Here is a 15,086-nt window from a genome sequence, read left to right as displayed (position 1 = left end):
GAGCAGCTGTTTCACTCTGGAGCAGGACAGAAAGCCTTGGTAGAGAGTTCTTCCAGAAGGTAAAATAAATAAAACATTTAAGCAACTGAACATTTGAAGAGATGTAAATGAGATCCAGAGAGTTTGGGGTTGAATTGCTAATAAGTACATAGACTCTTCTAGGCAAATTTTAAAAAGAATATTACTAACACCAGAAAAGGAAAAATTGTGCAAAAAAGAAAGGTAATTACATTTTACTATTTGACTTGTAGAGCTTATATGTCATAGTAATGTTCATTAAGCTTCTTGAATGGGTAAGTCAATATTTTCCATCAAATTTAGGAAGATTTTAACCATCATTTCTTCAGAAGAAATTTCCCCTCTTTCTTTCATTTCTTCTGGGACTCTGAGCAAGTGTTGTTGGGGTTGATGATGTCCCACAGATCTCTAAGGCTGTGCTCATTTTTCTTAGTTCCTTTTGTTTCGAGACTGGATAATTTCTATTGATCAGTCCTCAAGCTTACCGATTCCTTCTTCTGCTGTGTCAGTCTTAATCCTGAGGCTTTCACTTTCCAGTTTGTAGGTATTTTGTTCTTCAGGTCCAGATTTCCCATTTGTTTCTCTTCTTTTTATAAGTTCTAGCTTAGTATTTTCTCTCTCTCTCTCTCCCCCCCCCTTTCCCTCTCTCTCCTCCCTCCCTCCTCATTCTCTCCTTCCCTCTCTCCTTCTTTCCATCCCTCTCTCTTTCTTAAATTTCAGACATTTCTCAGGGCTAGACTCAAATTCCTGGGCATAAGTGAAGCTTCTGCTTCAGCCTCTTGAATAGCTGAGGCTACAGATGGGCATCATTACACCTGGCTTGATAGTCTATCTTTGATGAGTTTTTATCATATATTTTCCTTTAATTCTTTTTTATTAGTGTGTGTTTACAATACATAATGTTTACTTATATTCCTTGTTTGGAGTTGGTACATAGACATGAGACATCTTAATTCTTTTTCTCATCCCCTTTCCCACCCTACCTTCCCTCCTCTCTAGTCTTTAGGTATGGTTTATTTTTACTTCTTCAAATATATTTATAACTGCTTTGATACCTTTGTTAAGTTCAATATCTAAGCCCCCTCAAAGACAGCTTCTAATGTCTGCTCCCCCATCTCATGTATAGGTTTCATTTTCTTGTATATTTGCATATCTTGTAATTTTTTTGTCTGAAGTCTAGAAATTTCAGATAATATACTGTAGCAATCCAGAATGTGATTCACCTCTATATACACTTCCCTTCTTGGGGTTATCACTATTTTTGATTTTGTGGGATTTGAGTCTATTCATTTGTTTAATAACATGCTTGTACTAATTTCCCTTGTGGAGGGCAGTGGCTGATGTTTCTTATCAATTTTATTTAAATTACTGTTTTTAGTTTTAACCCTGGTTTTCTAAGGCTCTTCCCTGTGTCAGCATAACTGGTCGTCAGTGATTTATCTGAAGTTGTGCTCAAACACCTTAAGACAGTGAAAATTCAATCCCTTGCTAATAGATCTGTATGGGTGTTGGGAAACACATTCAAAATTAAGGTCATTTATAAGCCTGCCCTGATTTTGCTGTTCACCACCATTTTTGTGTCTCCTGTGTGTATATGTGTGTGTGTGTGTGAAGGTTTCATGTTTAGCCAGGGATGTATAGGTAGTTCAGGCTTGTTCTGGTTACTCCTGAGCATATATCCAATCTTCCAAATGTGTGCATCTTTCCAGACTTCCAGGGACATATGGGATACAATTATGATTGTCTCCTTCCGAAGATCCCTCAAGAGGATGTAGCTCAGGAGTGCTTGCCTAGCATGTGTGAGGCTCTCGGTGTGATCCTCAGCACTATAAAACACAACAAGATTTCTCAGTTATTTTGATGGCAAGTTCAATAGTCTGTTATTTGCCCCTGTGAGGTTGGCCTTTCCCATTTGTTTGGAACTAGGACCATTACTAGTTTTTACAGTGTTCATGGCCTAGGGCTTTTCTGTGTTCTTCTTCCAATCAAATCAATTTGTGGTAAGTTGTTGGTTTTCATGCCCTGCTATGCCCTAGATCTACCAAACTGCACCTGGGCATGGCAGGAGAGGCCACATGTGAGATGATACAGTATTTATCTCAGGTCACAATGCCATAGAGTCTCACTGTTTTTATCTAACATTCAATCATTTTTCCAAAATAAGTATTTCTTGAGTTTTATATACTTTGGGTTGAGTTCCTGATGAAATGGTTATTTCTGAATTTTGCCCAGTTTTGTCATTATTTTCTGGGGAGAGGATTTTCCCAATTTTTTGCTCTGCCATTCTGCCTTGTCAGTAAAAACTGAATTCTGTAGCTAAAGTGTTTTTAGAAACTATATTAGGGGCTGGGAATTTAGCGCAGTGGTGCCATGGCTGTCTGGAAAGCACAAGGTCCTGAGTTCAATTCCCAATACCAGAAAAAAACAACAACAACTATATTGGGAGAACAGAAATGACAGCGAAGTTTTTACTTTTCCAAGTGAGAAGTCAGTTGAAAATGCCTAAAAGTAAACAAACAAATAAAACAAGAAATAGCAGTATGAATTTATTTACAGACATGAACAGACATACAAGATAAATCAGTTGAATTTTAAATGGCTACTTACTTTCAAGAAAAGAAAAAGGAGGATGAAGGGCATGGGATATTTCTGAAGACTTGTAGAAATTCATTGATTCATTAAACCATGTCTGTATACTACTTTTTTTTTTGGTACCAGGGATTGAACTCAGGATCTTGTGCTTGTGAGGTAGGCAGTGGCCCCACTGAGCTAAAGCCCTGGCCCCTGTATACTACTTTCATAAAAAAATTTAAAAGTTGTAAGTTTAAATCTTGGCTCCACAGTTCATTGGCTGTGTGACTTTTGTCAAGGAAATTCATGTCATCAAACCACAGTTGGCCGGGGAGAGAGAGAGCTACTTTTGATTATTATTAATAATAATAGCACATGGGCCGGGGATTTAGCTCAGTGGTTCTGGCACCTGCCTTGCAAGCACAAGGTCCCGAGTTCGATCTCCAGTACCCCCCCAAAATAATAATAATAATAATAATAGCACATTCTGTGCGTCAGGGAACAAAAATCACAAAGTAGATAATAGAATCTGTTTGTTTTTCACTTGTGAAAAAACAGCAGCCATAATTCCCAGGCCACAGGACTGTTATGAAGATGACCTGAGTTAAATCACATAACACACATTTGAAGACAATAAAAAATATGAGTTGAACAACCCTAATCCAAAAACCTGAAATCTGAAATGATCCCAAATGTGAAACTTTTCAAGCTCTTACACGACATCACAAATGGAAAACTCCACAAAATGAAACTGTGTTTCCTGCAGGTACTGATTAAAATTTTGTATAAAATTACCTTCAAACAACGTGTATAAAGTGTATATTAAACATAGATGAACTTTGTGTTTAGACTTCGGTCCCATCATCAAAATATCTCATTATATGTATACAAGTATTTCCAAACTTGAAAAAATCCAAAATTCAAAACACTTCTTATCCCAAGTATTTTGGATAAGATATGCTCAATTTATATTAGAGTTCTACTCTTGCTAAGAATGCTGTTAGGTAAAATCCTCTTTATGCTTATAAAAACTAGTGAGGGCTAAAAAGAAGCCTTGTTAGCAGGCACAAAGGAAACCTACCTTCAAGAAGCTCTGAGTTTTCTCAGAATCCTTAGATGTATAGTTTTATTTGAGCCAAAAACCTTGAGAAAAAAATCATACTTTTTCTTTGATCCCAGACTTATACAGAGCATTACACCAAAGCTTCTCAAACTTTAAACTGTATGGAACCACCTAGGAATCTTGTTAAAATGCAGGTTAAATTTGGTAGGGCTGAGGTGGGACCCAAGAGTCTGCTTTTCTAACTAGCTCCTAGATGATGCTGATTCTGTGGATCTGTGAACCACACTTTAAAGAGCAAGATAGACCATGGACTAGTAGATTCTGGTCAGTAATCATCTCTCTACTTGTTTAATACCCAAGACAGTTGCAAAGTATTTATAGTAGTCTTCCCTTATCCATGCTTTTTCGCTCCTTAGTTTTAATCACCTGGGGCCAATCTCAATCCATGAATACTAAGTGGGAAGTTCCAGAAAGAAACAATTCATAAGTTCTATCTTGTGCACTATTCTATATAGCATGATGAAATCTTGGGGTTTCATGCTCCATCTTGGCCAAGATTTGAATTATTTCTTTGTCTAGTGTATCCACATGGTATATGCTACTCACTTGTAAGTCACTTAGTACTTGTTGATTGTTGTGATAACACAGAGCTTGTGTTCCTATAACATTTATATCTATACATATACACACGCATACACACACACAGTGTGGTCACACATTATATCATGGTGCCTATATCATTCACATTGTTACATCATTCATGGCACCATATCATCTCACATCATCTCAAGAAGGGTGAGTATAGTACACTAAGATATTTTGAGAGAGACACAGACATTCCTATAGCTTTTATTTCAGTGTAATAATTGATCTACTTCATTATTTGTTATTATTGTCAATCTCTTCTTGTACCTAATTTGTAAATTAAATGTTATCATAGATATGTATGTGTAGGAAAAGGCATAGTATATACAATGCTAAATACTATCTACAATTACAGGTAACCATTGGGGTGTTAAAATGTATCCTTGTAGTTAAGCAGGGAGGGTCTGCTGCAATCAGTGCCTGGTAAACAGACAGCCTGTCATTATTATTGACTTATTATCTAATATACTATTTTTTAATATGATCAGAAGTGGGACAAATTTGATTCTCACCTTCAAGGACATGGCAAGTGCTGAATCTTAGTTATCCACTGTGGGGACAGTGGCCACTTAAGTCAAACTGTGCTGCCAGGTGATTGCTCCTTCAGGTTGGTAGTGAGAGGAGGGAGGGGCATGGCAGGGCTGTGTCCTGATCAGGTAGGTCTCTGAGATGCCCTGGCTTGCAGGGAAGATCAGAAAAGCCAAGGTGCACTTTGACTGTACCCCTGAAGCCCCAGTCTAAACTACAGTGGTGGTGGGATGCAGCTACACTGTGGAAACAGAAAAAAGCATTGAAGCATACCTATTATTCCTAGAAATCAGAATGTCAGCTTTTTGCCTGGGCAAATGTTATGTCAGGCACCACAGATACCCTGTGGCAGGGAGCTTCAGAGAGCTTTACCTACAGGGCTGCTAAATGTTCCATGTGTCCCTCCTATAGTCTGTGGTTTTATTTCTCTGAGAGACATAAAAATTGTTTCACATTTGAACTAGAAATGAGAAGCATGGCATGGTGGCATGGAGACTGTAAAGTATATTTGGAAGAGCCTGGACCCCAGCTTCAGTTAAACCTGCTTCCAATCCCAGCTGTTGGTTTGGGCAGCCCAGTGGCTCTCTGAACCTTGGTTTTCTGATCTGTGAAATGGGCTCTCTATGTAAGTCATGTCCACATAACTTTCAAGGTCATTGTGAGGAATGGAGAAGATGCATTGTAAGATGGCACTGTTGTAATATGGAACTATTAATGTGTGGATCTGTCTAGTTTCTGGAAGGCAGCACTAACTCAGCTTATCAGCCAGAAAAGTTCACTTGGGTTATCTACTGGCACTGTAATTCCTATAATTGCCTATCAGAAATTGTTGTGACCCTCAAAGCTGAGACCCTGTGTTGTAGCTGCAGGAAGATGGCCATCTACTTTGGGCTAGCCTTTTCTTCTACAAGAGTCATATCCTGATTTGGTTCATTACTGTATAGTTATAAGCATATGGGTTGTGCAGGTCATAGGGGGATGAACTCCAGCAATCCTTCTACACAGCCCCTATTGGGGGGCCAGTCATTTTCAGCCCTGATTCACCCATCCCCTTGTGTTGGTCAACTAACGAGGAAACAAAACATCCTCAGTTGAATCTTAGCTTACCCACAAAGTGACCAACTTACTGATTTAGGCTCTGAGATACTAAAACAGCACTAAAAGAAAAATGAGTGTAGAAGAAGAATTTAATACAAACATGTTAAATGTTATAACCTTAGCACAGATCTTATGTGCAAAGATTAAGGTGGTTTTGTAGACTGGCAAAGGCATTGTAATAGGACCAGTGTTGTTTTTGTGTTTAAAAAATATTTTTTGAGGCTCGGACTATAGCTCAGTGGTAAAGCTCTTGCCTGGCATACCATGTTTAGATTCCCAGTACTGCAAAATAAGGATAGAGAGAAAGAGAGAGAGAGAGAGAGAGAGAAGAGAGAAAAGAGAGAAAATTAGTTTTTTTGTCTGCTAAAGATCTCAGGTGTACATTTTGAAAGAAATCAACATTTTTATCACATATAAATCCATGCAGATCCAGTTGGCTAAACGCTAACCAGAATCTATAAAAAGCATCAGGCTTTAATTTCATATAAAAAGTCATCACAACCAAATCATTCATTAAACTTCATTTCAAAGGTCTCTCCCCATCTGTCACCCCAGCAGGTCAGAGAGATTGGATTTTGATTATTATGTGTCATTAGAGGGCGACCAGAGATTCACAAATAACAATGACTTCTCACTCTTGACTTTTATTTTCTTTCCTCTTATTTTCAGTTTCCAACACAAATATCTCCTTTTAGCCCATGAAGTATTATCTTGGGTACTTTGATGAAAATAGGAACAGGGCCACACAGCCTTGGAATCTCTCATCCTCCGCAGCAGGCAAGTCATTTCCTGGTATGCAAATCCTGAGGCCATAACACAGTGAGGACCCGCAGTAAATCAAAGCTTCTGATATGATATGTTTCCATATGCGGTTAATGAAAATCAGGAGGAAAACTTCCTTTCTCATGGAGGAAGAGAAATCAAGAAGATGAGAGCGAGAGGTCACAGCTGTTATCGGAACCATGTGGCAGGCCAGCTTTCTGTAAGAAACCAGTGCCCAGGTAAGAACGCTTTTCAGGGGCCCTGGAGTAGTCAGGCCGCTTTTGCCATCCCTATAGACCTAGAATCATGCAGGCCTCACTTTCCAGCATCCTTAAGAACTTGACTTTAGGAATTCCTCCCACGCTCATTGCTACCTCCTCCTGCACTGTGTATCCCCTGCCTTTTGGGACTGGGGGGAGTAGGGTGGAAGGATGCAAACTTGGGAAATAAACATTTTTTGGGAAACCTCCAGATTGTTTCAGAATCAGCAGGACACATGAGCCAGCCACAATAGGTTCACTTTCATGTGGATGCTGAAGCGGGCAAGACTTCCAAGTAAAAACTCTGAATGTGAATTTAGCTAGTTTTGGATAAAGACGCCTTTCAGCATCAATAAACACCATGAATGCAGCCTCGGTGGAGTTACAACTTAATGAGATGACGGGAAGTGCACCGGGTCAGGCCTCATCTCCCAGCCTCTGTCATGCTAATCAGCTGGGCAGCCGGCAGCTGAAAAACTGCTGGAATTTTTATTTGCATTTCATTTACTTGGGAGGAAATTGACCCAGATGGTCCACAAAGGCCCTAGAAGGCTGGCAAGCAGTGTAGGGCTGCACACTTCTCAGAAGGCCTGCACTTGTCTGCCCATCCCTCTTTGAGCAGAGGGCATAAAAGATTAAAACAGCGTAAGGGAATTGATTTCATGATTTTTAGATAATTTCCCCGAGATTTCAGAAAGGACTTCAAAAACTAATTTAATCAGCCAGGAACTCAATAGTAATTAAGGGGAAGAAAAGCTAGGATAATGAAAGAGGTGGTGAGGATTTTTGCTGTTGCTGGTGGGAACTTTTCTTAATTAGGAAAAGTCTAAAAACTAAATGATGTTAATGGAGTCAAGCACAGGCCCCAAGAGCCCGAGGCCGGCGCCACAGTCAGTCGATGATGGATTGCCCATGCAGTTCATTCTCGCCAAGAAAGCCTGGACAATTGGCCAAGGGGGTGCCCAACCTGGCATCTCTGTGAGCATTTGCCTTAATCATGAAGGTTGGGACCTTGTATGTGGCAGAGGAGGTTCAGGCTTGGTCTTTACAGTCCCTCCCAGTGAAGGGCTCCTTCTTGTCCAGCTGAGACTTCAAGGTCAGCATGATCCTTGGACAGCATAGGACTGGGAGCACAGGTTCTGGGGTCAGACTGCCCATGTCCAAGTAAGGGCCCTGCCAAGTACTGACTTTGTGACTTTGGGTGAGTTTGCCTCCAACTCTACACATCAGTGTCTTTTTAGGTGAGATTGAAGAGGTAATATCCTCTTACCAAAAGGGTCCTTGTGAATGTGTTATGGTTTAGTTCTGGGGTGCCCCCAAAAGCCTCATGTGCCCAGACAGTGGCTGGATCATGGGGGTGCTATACTGAATGCCAAATGTGCTGTTAGGAGGTGGGGCCTGGTGGGAGGAGGGCCTGGTGGGAGGAGGCACTGAGCATATGACCTGGAAGAGTTTCTCTCTCTCCCTGGTTCCTTTTTCTTCCTGCTTCCTGGCTGCCATGATGTGAGCAGCTTCCTCTACCTAGGCCCTTCCGCTGTGCAGTTTCTGCATCAGAGTCTGAATCCGTGAGCCAAAATAACCCTCTCCTCCTTTAAATTGCAAATGTTTCATATTGTGTCTCAGTGACAAAGAAGTAACTAAGTCAGCATATGAAATGAGATAAGGCATAGAACATAGTTCCCACAGGGCCAGGATCATTAGGAGGGCCAAAGAAATAACAGCTATCATAATTGTTGTTGAGTGGACTTTCTCTTCCAGTCTTTTAGGAAAAATACTTTCCAGATCAGTGCAAAATATACAAATAATTGGTTACCTTCCCATCTTGTGTTGCTGCCTACAGTTACCTGGCCCATAGTAGATACCCAGTAAATATTAATTGAATAAATGCACAAGATACTAAATATCAAAGAATATGAACGTGATGTAGATTGGATGATGTAGAAAGGGAACGGTTCTGAGCATTGATCCTTCGACACCGATAGCCATATTCTTCATGGCTTTGGGATTCACCATCCTCCCCCTGATGCTTGCCTTTTCCATACTTCCCAGTCCCTTCTCACCACCCTATCCCCCAGGCCTGGAGTGAAGGCCTGGTGTCTCCCAGGGGAGACTGGCTTGCCTGCTGACTTCACAGTTTTTCACTTCTATCTTCTTCTTTTAGCCCTCACTCAAAAGGGCAAGAAAGAGTACTTAGACTTCACCATCGTGAAATCAATTGACTTACGTCCAGATCTTTAACATACATAGAAATGTCAGGGTTACTTTCTTTACAGTGGCACCACAAAGCAACATTGCATGAATGTCAATAAACAGCCCTTCCTCCATGATGCAGTGACACATACCTGTGACCCCAGAACTATTGAGACTTGAGGCAGGAAGGTCACAAGTTCGAACCAAGCCTGAGCAACTAAGTGACTTAGTGAGCCTGTGAGTTCAATTCCTGGTACCAAATAGATACATAACAAATAAACAACTCTTCTAACTAGAATGCGTGTAAATTGTTTATTTTCCCATTATATTTCAAATAAAAACAAACTTAATCTGTGTTATATACAACATGAGAGGTTGTTGTAAAGATCCAGGGCATGCCAGGGATCCCATCCTGACTGGGAATGAGCAGGGAGCTGGAATCTGAATGAGAGGCCCTTCTCTGCCATTCATCTCTGCTGTTATCTATGTATTTCTCTCTTCTCTTGCTCTCTGCATGCTATCTTCCTCTGCTATTTGGTGTACAGAGTGAAGCACATGATCTCCAATAGCTGCTGAGTTAATGTTACAGACACCCAGAGGGAATATTCCCAGAAATGCTTGGTTATAATTCTGGATTCAAGGGTAAGGACTGAGTAGCTCCCCTGACCACATCAGGGAAGTGGAGATGAGGGTCAAAGTGGCTGTCAGAGTTAGTGAGGTAATATTTATAAAACTTTTTACCATGCACATAGCGAGTATTATAACTACTGTAAGTCCTTGACTTACAAAGAAATCCCTTTAAGGGAGAATGTCAAAAGTTGGATTTGGCCGGGGATTTAGCTCAGTGGTTCCAGCGCCTGTTTCGCAAGTGCAAAGACCCGAGTTTGATCCCCGGTACCAAACAAAACAAAACAAAACAAAAGTTGGGTTTGGACCCCCGCCAGCCCACAGGAGGTGAGCCTCGTGGGCACTAGCAGCAGCCCTCCCCACCCCCCACCCCCACCCCCACCCCCGTCGAAATGAGAAGATACATAAATAAGTCTCAAAACCAGACTTCCACATCACCTACAGCAACCCCAAAGGGAAATGAGATGGAACACTCTGATACCCAACCACCTAGACTCCCTGAACTGGCAACAAAAGAGGATCTGGAAAAAATGAAATCAGAAATAATTTATCTGATAACAGTGGAGATTGTGCTCATAATGCAAGGCATGATTAATAAATCTAGAGAGGAGCTGAGGAACATGTGGAATCCCAACATAGGAAACAAATGGAATCCATAAAACAGATGCAAACAGATTTCCAGGAGATTAAAAACTTCACTGAAAGTCTCTGCAGCAGAATGAACCAATGTGAGGAGAGAATTTCAGATATAGAAGATAAGATTGCAATTAGTGACCAGGAAAAGAAAAATTGCTTTAAAATTGTAAGGGATCACAAGGAAGTAATCCAGCAGCTGCTAGATGATGCAAAGAAGAATAACAAGACTGATCAGAGTCAATGAAGAAAAAGGAGAGAGTGCAGATAACATAAAAAAACTGTTCACAGAAGTGATGGCAGGAAACTCCCCAAGCAGGGGAAAAGAGCTTGACATACAGATAAGTGAGGCATATAGGACTCCAACTAGCCTTGATAAAAAAAAATCTACACATAGGCATATAATTGTTAAGATTCCAGAAACCCAACAGAAGAACAAAGTTCTACCAGCAGTGAGAGAAAAGAAACAAATCACATACAAAGGAAAGCCCATCAGAATCACAGCAGACTTCTCAACGCAAACCCTCAAGGCAAGAAGAGCTTGGAGTGACGTATTTCAAGCCCTAAAAGAAAACAGCCTCTAACCCAGATTGATGTACCCTGCAAAATTATCTTTCAAAATTGATGGAGAAATAAGATACTTTCATGACAAAGAGCACCTTAGGAACTTCATGAATACCAAACCAGCACTCCAAAAAATTTTAGACAATATCCTAGGAAAAGACAACAAGGATCACAAATGCCAGGAAGCCCACCAGAATGAATCCATGGGAGTGACAAGAAATTAAATGCAAAGGGGGAGCATCCAACAAAAAGAAAAGGTCATGAGAATGATAAGTCAATATGTATGAGTTATAACCATCAATGTTAATGGTTTCAATTCACCAATCAAAAGAAATACACTGGCAGAATGGGTCAAGAAGCAAGATTCAACAATATGCTGCATACATTTAATTAAAAAAGAAACTCATAGTCTGAAAGTTAAAGGGTGGAAAACAATACTCCATGTGACAGGAACCAGAAAAAAAAAGCAGGAGTAGCTATCCTCTTTGCAGATCAAGTGGATTTCAACCCAAAATCTGAAATACTTCTGGTCCCAAGAATTTCAGATAAGGGATACTCAACTTGTACGTACAAATTTATTGTGAACATTTGTTTTCATTCCTCTCAAGTAAAAACTTAACAGGACTGTTGGTTCTTAACAGTAATGCAAGAAATTTCCATATTGTTTCCCAAAATGGTTTTTATCATTTTACATTCACATTAGCAGTATTAGAAAGTTCCAACTGGTTCACACCTAAGCTGACATTTGTTCTTTTAAAACTTTCAACTTCATCTCCCTAGTGAGTGTATAATATGATCTTATTATTATACTGATTAGTATTTTTCTGATTCTAGTGTTGCACACCTTTCCTTGTATTGTACTGGCTATTTATCATCATCTTGTGTCTACTTTTTAATTGAGTTGTCTATTAATGAGCTGTAAGAGTTCTTTATATATTCTGGTCATAGGTTATATATATTATAAATATGGCCTGTTTAAGGACTACTGTTCATTTTCTTAATGATGTCATTTAAAGTTCAAAATTTTGATGGAATCTCATTTATCAATTTTTTCTTCTATAAATCATGTTTTTTTTAGCCTAGGAAATTCTTGCCTACCCTAAATTCATAAACATTTTCCATTATAGTTTCTTCTTAAAGTTTTATAGTTTTACTCTTTCATATTTTGGTTCATAGATCCTTTTAAGTTATTTTTATGTATGGAAATAAAGGGTTGAGGTTAATTTTTTGTATACAGATACCAGGTGTTCTAGTGCCATTTGCTGAAAACACTATCTTGCCCTCTGCTCTTGATTTGAGTTTATGTTCTATAAAATGTTAATGTGAAATAATCTTTCAAAACTCAGTGGACCATGTATGTGTGGTTCTATTTCTAGATTCTCTGTTTTATTCCAATGATTTTTGTGTCTTTCTTTATGCCAACACTGCCTTGATTACTGCAGCTTTAAAGGAAGTCTTAACATTAGGTAATAAATGTCTTCCAACACTGTTTTTTTTCTTTTTCTTTTTCTTTTTCTAGGTCCTTTGTACTCCTACATGATTGTTAAATTTCAATATCCAATTCTTCATTTATAGCAAGTATACAGAGACCTGAATTTTTATATATACCTTGTGTTTTCTAATCCTGCTAAATTCAAATACAAGTTCTAGGGGCTCCTAAGAGATTTCTTAGTATTTTCTCTATAGACGACCATTTCATCTACATATAAAGATTTTACTTCTACTTTGCCAATCCTATCCTAATTGTGTCATTTTATTGTCAGGCTATTTTGGTTTGGGCCTATGTTTCAAAGTTTAATAGATGAAGAGTAGGCATATCTTCCCTTGTTCCCCACCTTAGGGAGAAAACATTGTATCTTCTCCATTCACGTAAGGCGTTTTTGCTGGAAGTATGGAGTACATGTCTTTAATCTGTTGAGAAGGTTCTGTTCTACTTCTAGTCTCCTGTTAGCTTTTACCATGAACAGCTGTAGAATTTAGTCCAATACATTTTCTCCAACTACTGACAGGATCATATGGCTTTTTTCTTTCCTCTGTTAAAATGATGACTTTTGGGGGTGGATCTTCCAATCCTGAACCAACACTGCCATCCCTAAAATAAAACCACTTTCAACATACTGCCAGATCTGACTTCTAATAGTTTGTTTTGTTGAACAAATTTCTATCTATGTTCATACTTTTTTCTTCTATTGTCTTTATCCAGTTTTAGGATTAGCACAATGTTGAGTTCCTAAAATGAGGGGAGAAGTGTTCCTTCTTTTTTCTGCTTTAAATGTTTGATATAATTCATCAGTTAAAATGTATATGAGCCTGTTGTTGTTATGTAGGTAGGTTTTCAAGCTAGGAATATACTTTCTTTAATAGGTGCTATTCAAATTTTATATTTCCTCCAGAGTTAGTTTCATTAATTTGTCTTCCAAGGTACTTCTTAGAAGTTGTCAAATTTATTTCAAAAAAGATTTTTGTAATATGCTTTCTATATCCTTTTATGTGTTGCTGTATATATTTTTTGGTACCAGGGATCGAACTTGGGACCTTGTACTTTTGAGGCAGGCAGAGGAACCACTGAGCTAAATCCCCAGCCCTTCTATATCCTTTCAAATTCTGTAAAATCTGTGGTAATGTCTCCTAGATCTTGATATTGTAATTTTAAAAATGTGTAATTGATATTGTGTAACAGGAAGAAAAGGTCTAAAAGAGCAGGGGAATTGGGAGGGGTAGGGGAAGGGAAAAAAGGGAAAGGAAAAAATATGAGAAAAGGAAAAAATGGGAAACAAAATCTTTGCAAATAGGGAAGGGTGGAGGGGGTGAAGGGAGGGCAGGGGAAGGGCGGGGGGAAGAACCAAGAGACTCATGTAAGGGTACAAGATCCCAATGATGAATGTAACTGTATTTTATACCTAAAATGTACCAATAAATTTAATGCCAAAAATAAGTTGATTTGTTCATAAGTCGGACAAAGTGAGCCTCATACAACTTTGACACGTATAGTGTAAAGCATAAAAAACCCTAAACACACACAAAAGTACAGTAAGTCCCCAACCGTACTGTGCTTCTGAACACTATCGCACTGTACAGTGCTCACACAGCAGCACAACTGTGACAATATCTGGCAGACTTGAGCTACTTCAATTTGTTTGCAACTCAAATGTTCATAGGGACATGCTGTCATCGAAAATAAAAATTCAATTGACTATAAGGTAGGGAGAAAAGAAAATCTTGGAGCTCCTCACTCTTCCCTTTCTTGTTCCTCTGATATCAGATTCAGTCTCCAGAACTCTGATAAAATAACTTTCGGTCGCTCCTAAGCCACTCAGTCTATGGTTTGTGGGTACAGTAGTTGGAACAGACCAAGCCAGATGGTGAGAGAGAGCCTGTGCAGGTGCTTGTCCCACCAAGCATAGTGTCGCCAAGTGTACAGTGGAAATGAGCTTTGCATCAGAGACTTTAGCCTCCAGGTACTTTAGCTCAGAGGCACAGAAAGAGCTAGAAGAATGCATGGCAAGAGCGAGTTTGCCAGCCTCCCCAAGGAATGTTTGGCAATGTCTGGGGATATTTTTGCTGGTTACACCTGGGCTGGAGGATGCCACTCATCTAGCAAGTAGAAGCTGAGGACATGGCTAAACATCCCATGGTGCACAGGACCTCCCTCCCCAACAAAGAGCTGTCTAGCCCAGATTGCCAGTAGTGCTGGGCTAGAGACTCTCTGGTCTGACAAAAGTCTTTCCTGGTCTTACTGAGTTGTTGGCATGGTTATGGGGGTGTCTGGGTTAGGAAGGGGGGAGCTGGCAGATGATGTTGACAGTGGAGTTCGCATTGGCTGAAGAGTTCACCCTGGGTGGGTTAGCTCCTGAAGGCAAAGGAACACATCCCACAGTCATGCTGTTAAGCACACACACTTTTTGGGCAGTGACCGAGGACTTAGATTCCACTTTTACTAACCAGTTGTTGGGAGAATTTTAACTTGCCTGATCATCAGGGAATGATAAACAAGGAATGATAGTCTTACTACCTTCCAGAGCTTCTTTGTGGATAAATAGCGTGACCCCCAGTGGGATGTTCAATGCAGGGAACCTCTGCCTCTGTTGGTATCTGCTGGTGGTAGAGAGGTGGGAAGTGGGAGCTGA

This window comes from Heterocephalus glaber, unplaced genomic scaffold (genome assembly GCF_053883595.1).
Source record: "Heterocephalus glaber isolate CG9 unplaced genomic scaffold, H.glaber_assembly_v1.0 deba00001719, whole genome shotgun sequence".
Lineage (NCBI taxonomy): Eukaryota > Metazoa > Chordata > Mammalia > Rodentia > Bathyergidae > Heterocephalus > Heterocephalus glaber.
Note: the sequence above shows the minus strand (reverse complement) of the source record.